Source organism: Schistocerca serialis, chromosome 1 (assembly GCF_023864345.2).
Source record: "Schistocerca serialis cubense isolate TAMUIC-IGC-003099 chromosome 1, iqSchSeri2.2, whole genome shotgun sequence".
In the NCBI taxonomy this organism is placed as follows: Eukaryota; Metazoa; Arthropoda; class Insecta; order Orthoptera; family Acrididae; genus Schistocerca; species Schistocerca serialis.
In genome coordinates, this window is record NC_064638.1 from 1,118,927,225 (window position 1) to 1,118,934,337 (window position 7,113).

Here is a 7,113-nt window from a genome sequence, read left to right on the forward strand (position 1 = left end):
GCTTCCAAAATGCTTGTTATGGTACCAGGTAATAAATCTTTTTTTTTTTTTTTATTCATCAGTCTACTGACTGATTTGATGAGGCCCGCCACGATTTTCTCTCCTGTGCCTAACTCTTCTTCTCAGAGGAGCACTTGCAACCTATGTCCTCAATGCCGCGCGGGATTAGCCGAGCGGTCTTGGCGCTGTGCGGCTGGTCCCGGCGGAGATTCGAGTCCTCCCTCGAGCATGGGTGTATGTGTTTGTCCTTAGGGTAATTTAGGTTAAGTAGTGTGTAAGCTTAGGGATTGATGACCTTAGCAGCTAAGTCCCATAAGATTTCACGCATGTTTGAACACTCCTATGTCCTCAATATGGAAGTATTCAAATCACTGCCTTCTCTACAGGTTTTACGGCTCTCTCTTGTACCATGGACATTATTCCCTATATTCTATTATTCTGTTCCTTCTTCTTGTCACTGTTTTCCATATATTTAGATTTTTCTGGTCCTGCACAGAACCTCCTCATTCCTTACCTTGTCAGTTTACCCAATTTTCATCATTCGTCTGCAGCACTACATTTCAAATGCTTCGATTTCCTTCTGTTCCGGTTTCCCCAAATTCACTGTCTCACTACCTTACAACGCTGTGCTCCTAATGTACATACTCAGAAATTTATTACTCAGATTAATGCCTGTGTTTGATACCAATTAACTTCTCTACGTCGAAGATGTCCATTTTTGATGGTGCTAGTCTGCTTTTGATGTCTTTCTTAGTGCGTCCATCATTTGTTATTTTGCTGCTTAGGTAGCAGAATTCTTCAACTTCACCTATTTCGTGACCACAAGACCTGTTACTAAGTTCCTCGCTGTCCTCATTTCTGCACGTCTCATTATTTTAGTCACTCTACGATTTGCTCTCGATCCATATTCTGTACGGAATACACTGTTCATTCCATTCAGTAGATTCTGTAAATCTTCTTCATTTTCACTGAGGATAGCAACAGCATCAAAGAATCTCGTCATTTATATCCTTTCACCATGAATTTTAATTCAACTCTTGAACCTCTCTTTTATTTCTGACATTGTTTCTTCGATGTATAGATTGAAAATGAGGGTCGAAAGAGTACACCCCTATCTTACACCCTTTTTAATCCGGGTATACATATAGTGTGTTATCTTTTTTGGCTATAGCTTAACACTATTTTTGTTAGAATTTTGAACATCTTGCGCCATTTGACATAGTCGAACGCTTTTTCCAGCTCGGCGAATCCAATAAGGTGTCATGATGTTTCTTTAGTCTTGCTTCCATTATCAACCACAACGTCAGAACTCTCTCTCTCGTGTCTTTACTTTTCCTAGAACCAAACTAATAGTCATCCAACGCATCATCAAATTCCTTTTTCATTCTTCTGTGTTTTATCCATCAACTTGAATGAGTGAGCCGTTAAACTGATTGTGGAATAATTCTCGCACTTGTTAGCTCTTGTACTCTTTGGAATTGTTCTGATGATATTTTTTCGAAACACATATGGTTTATCTCTGGACTCACACATTCGACAAACCAACTTGAATACTCGATTAGTTGCCATTTAACCAAATGATTTGAGAAATTCTGATGGAATGTTATCAATCTCTTCTGCCTTTTTTGATTTTAAATCCTCCAAAACTCTTTCAAATTCTGACTTTAATACTGGGTTCCCTATTCGTTCTACATCGATTCCTGTTCTGGTTCTGTCACATGAGAAAGATCTTCGCCCTCATGAACACGATCAATGTATTCTTTCAACCTATCCTCTCTCGCCTCTCATTTAATAGTGGAATTCCCATAGAACTATTAATGTTACCATCCTCGTTTTTCATTTCACCGAATGTTGTCTTTTCTGTATGCTGAGTGAGACCTACCGACAACTCATTTCTCTTTACATTTCTTCACATTTTTCACACTTCCATTTCGTCTTAACTTCCATGTGCTACCTTTTTATTTCGTTCCTAAGAGACTTGTATTTCTGTATTCCTGAAGTTTTCTCAACGTTTTTGTACTTCCTTCTTTCACCTACCAACTGAAGTATTTCTTTTGTTACCCATACCTTCTTCGCAGTTATCTTCTTTGACACTTACGTTCTTGTTTCCAACTGCTGTGACTAGCATTTTTAGAGATGTCCACTTCTCTTCAATTGAACTGTCTACTGAGATATTCCTTATTGTAGCGTCTATAGCCTTAGGGAACTTCATGCGTATCTCGTCATTCCTTAGGACTTCTGTATCCCACTTCTTTGCGTTTTGATTCCTTCTGACTAATCTCTTAAACTTCAACCTACTCCTCATCACTACTAAATTGTGATCTGAGTCTATATCTGCTCCTGGGCACGACTGACAAATCATTACCAGCTTCGGAATCTCTGCTTCACCACGATTTAAACTGAAGTCTTCCCCTATCTCCTGGCCTTTTCCCAGTCTACCTCCTCCTCTTCTGTCACTTGAACAAAGTATTCACTATTAGCAGCTGAAGTTTGTTGCAGAACTCAATTAGTATTTGTCGTCTCTCACTGCTGGTGCCAAATTCATATTCTCCCGTAACACTATTTTCTATCCCTTCCCTTACAACTGCATTTCAGTCCCCCATGACTATTAGATTTTCATCGTCATTTACGAACTTAATTACCTGTTCAGCTTCAGCTTGCGACCTCGGAAGCCTTGCACCAGTTCGCACAGATTCCCCTGTTGGAGGTTCGAGTCCTCCTTCGGGCATAGGTGTGTGTGTTGTCCTTAGCGTAGGTTAGTTTAAGTTACGTTAAGAAGTGTGTAACCCTCGGGACCGATGACCTCAGCAATTTTGTCCCTTCGGACCTTATCACAAATTTCCAAAATTTCCTCGGGATGTATACCTGAACTATCGTTGTCGGTGTTGTTTTGCTGTCGATTCTAACGATAACAACGCTATCGCTGAGCTGTACACAGTAACACACCCTCTGCCCTATCTTCATATTGTAACGAATCCTACTCCAGTTATACCATTTTATGCTGCTCGTTGATTTTATCTTTTTGCTCATCTAACCAGCAATCCTTGTCTTCTTTCCATTTCGCTTCACTGATCCCTCCACTAGATTTAGCCTTCGCATTTTCCTTTTTAGATTTTCTAGCTTGCATGCAACGTTGAAATTTCTGAAATTCCACATCCCGATTCGCAGGTCGTCATCCTCTCGTTATTTATGGATACACTTCCCCCTTGACAGCTCCTCCCAGAGATCCGAATGGCGGATTATTTAGGAATCTTTCTCCAATGAAGAGATTACCATAACACTTTTTCAATTGTGACCCATACGCCCTGTAGATATGCTTTGTATGTCTCTAATCCAGTGACACCCATTGCCTTCTGCATCGTCAAGTCATTGAACATTACTGATTCTTCCACCTTTAGGGGCAGTTTCTCACCTCAAGGGCAAGAGAATGCTCTGAACCTATGTTCGCTTCTACGCCCTCATTAACAAGGCCGTTGGTAGAATGAGGGAGACTTCTTATGCCGGAAGTCTTCAGCCGCCAATGCTGATGATTTTTGTTAAGAGCTTAAGCTGCGCTGGGTTCGACCCCGCGACCAAGGACTTTTTGATTACTAATCACAGAATCCATCCTTAGATCACAGGCTACCATAGCAATCTACTTTCTGCCTAAGTGGTGAACGTCAATAGACTGTACAATTTATAATAGTATCGTCGCTAGAATGATAACATATTCCCCTTATACTGATCATTATAGGGGAGTTTCTTCTGCCCATGGTGTCTCGGAGTTGGAACCACGTGGTTTTCCCTTCGCAAAGCCTGTAGTCGTGTTTGATTAGACTTCTAGCTTGGTGATCTTCTCTCGTTGTCAGTCGTTTAAGTCTGCAGCTGCTGAATTACCTTAGCAATTCAGCAAGTGCTGCCATCTTGTATGATCTCAGCAGTGAAATTTTGTGAAGAGCAAGCTGGTCTTCCTAGTTGCATGTGCCTGTGTCTCCACATAGAAGTTATGGGTAGTACACTGAAAGCGTTCACTCAGTTGTGAGACACCAGTCATTGGTGCACAACGTGTGATGGTAAGTTGCATGTGACGTGAAATGTCAGGTGCAGCACCTTGTTCTGTCTGCACTGACGCTGATCAATTTTGCTATCGACAGCATTACCCCAGACATCCGCCGCATGCTCTTGCAAGGGGTAGGACAGTGCTTTGTTCAGAGAAATGCCAGGATGTGATGGTAGGATGACAGAGCTGGGGTTTGCCAATGGGTATAAAGCAATAGTAGGGGAATGCGGCCAAAGTGACGTAAGTCGGCACTGATGCCAAATTTATTCAAGATGGCGGCTCCTCTTGGGTTGTCCCCCTCACCTCCCTTTTTTAAGTGGGGAATGTTGCATCCATGGAAATAGAAATTTAATGTGGGTGGTCTACTATGTATCTCAAAAGACAATACTGCATTTGAGGAGCAATACCTCCCAAACTGGTTGGTTGAGATAGTCTCCGTTTCCACAGTGCAGAGAGCAAAACATAGTACTTACATCTTAAGAAATAGCAGTGGCACTGAAATTTCTGGATGCTTTTACACAGAGGAATTGCAGAAGAGCTCAGAAAGAAATGTGTTTCTCATAGAGCATATCGTAAGACCTGATGGGAATAGAGCACCAGTTAAATGGCTTTGTTTGTCTGCAGCATAAAACAGCTGGATTGACGATTTGCTATTTAATGGGGTGCATAGAGCACACCAGCCTAAGATTATAATATGCACGATAGGAGATACATGGTAGGAGGTGTTGGTATTCTCGAAAAATTGCAAATTCCAGCGTATAATTACCGCAGATCTGGTACAAAGTCGCGAAATGGACACCACAGTGAAAACTTGATGAAGCTTTGCACAGATGTGTTGAATAGTCTCTAGTATGACCGTCGATCGGATCAAGACGCTCTCTTCAGTTGTGAGCGCACTGTGGGCTAGTAAAGGTGCCTAGAAGAACGATGTCTACCGCTAAGTAGGAGGGCCCGCTGTGAGGCTTCGCCTTAATGAATGCAGCCCACCTAACACAATTGCCAAGCACTTCCTTCTTCATGCCACTACTCAGACGCACTCTGCAGGGGCAATGAAGAAGCTCCTGCAGCCTTTTCGATGGTAAGTGTTCGATCATGCACAACACAGCCCTAATTGGCTTATCCTGAATATCATATCTGTTCACATGAAACGCTGGATACGAAGACAACGCTTGGGTGCAGGTTACGCGCTACAGACCAGCTTTGAGAATTATCGGAAAGCACAGGAGGCTGCCTTCCATGACGATGGTGTTGGAAATTTGGTATAACGCTCCGAAAAATGTCTAAGTCGGAGCGGCGGCTATGTAGAGAAGTTTCTGGAAAGAATAGCTAACTCCCGCAGAAAAAAAAAAAGTTTCTGATTTTCACTGTGGTTTCCATTTAGCAACCAATCGGAACTTGCTTCCTGGACAACCCTCGTAGGTCTGCTCAAGTTAGTAAGGAAATAATTCTTGATTCCAAGCTTCCGTAGAGTGATAGTGTGGGTTACGTTACTGAAGACTGTGGAAATCCAGAGAATGTGGAATTGTGAATTTAGATGTTGCTGTGGGACAACGAAACCAGTCGGTGGTTTATGTTAATAAAAATACAAATAATGTCTGCTATTCCAAACCATTTGAAGTCATGCAGCCACCAGAACAGTTACGATACTTCACTGTGAGAAGACGTGTGTTCTACAATTTTCATCGCTACCAAGACTTTAATAGTCATATGTGTGGTATGCCATCTGTGTACCATGTTCCTCTTGAAGTTTAAGAAGAAGAACATGTAAGGAGATGCATAGAGCGTCTAGTCATCAGTTGAGGCTCGGATGCAATATCGTATACTCTGACTTTAAAAGGAAGATCGTCAGTAGCACACGCGAATTTCTTCCCTCCGATTGATTTAAGCACTGGGGAGTGGAGTATTGCGCTTATTCGACTGGAGACATACAACAGCATTCCGCTATCTCAGAGGCTCACAATAAACTTCACCTGGAAATTAATAGTAGAAAGCAACGATGACGACTTTCAGTTTTCTGGAACTGGAAGCAGTGGTGGCGTCCAACCAGCCAGGAATCGCAGCAGCCTCCAGCTTTCCAGTGTCTGCTTATTGCGAATGAAGACAGGATGACTATAAGGTATTAAGACACTGCATATAACTCGCAGTGAGGCACTTCAAAACAGTAAAGCAAGATAATTACATGTGTGAACTAAAAGTTTCTTAAATCAGTAGGTCTCAAACCTTGCACTGACGTCATTCAGTGTAAGAAATCCAGAATAATATGACAAGCATATTATACGTCAGGAACACTTCTCACATAAATCTTTTGCTTCAACCACATTTAACACGAATGATGAAGTTAGGATCCTCATCCAACACCAAGATGCTGTAACCCTTCCATGTCAGAGTTTCATAAATCTTGATGTAATATTTACGAAAAGGGGTGGTACTGCTACAGTGGCATGAAGCCTTACATGCAGTGCTTAAGTGTTCCAGTTTCATCAGATACGATATGACCTTAAAGAGGTCGATATTCAATGTGCACACAATGTAGGCAGATCACTCTTAAAACTTATGTCTTTGCTTCTCCCTCGGATCTGAACTATTTAGAAAACGCTGGATAGTTCATAGATGAGTCAGTGAGTATAGCGGTGGAAGAATACAGGAGATTTCCTGCATATATATACCTCTAAAACTGCTTATGACGTTCTTTAACTACATCCAGCAAATTGTTATGAATACTATACAGGACTTTATTCTGGTATGGAGTGCAACAGATAAAAACTCATACATTCATGGAGCTCAAGAGGAGTCCAGGTCACCATCAACAAAATAACATGGAAAAAGTCACACATCATTATATTGGACGAGCAGCATTTGAAGCTTTTAAAAGTTCTGAATGGCAGTGTATTTCTACTGCTGTCTTTATGTTCGTAAGCAGTTTTCGAGTATCCAGTGCTAACGACTGCAGGCAGACAAAAGCTAGAGACATCCAGATTCACCATACTTGCGTTTCAGACCAACAAAAGAAGGAATATAGCAAATGGCTCCACTAAATGTGACAATTGCGTGTTAACTAATGGTAGAATCACCTG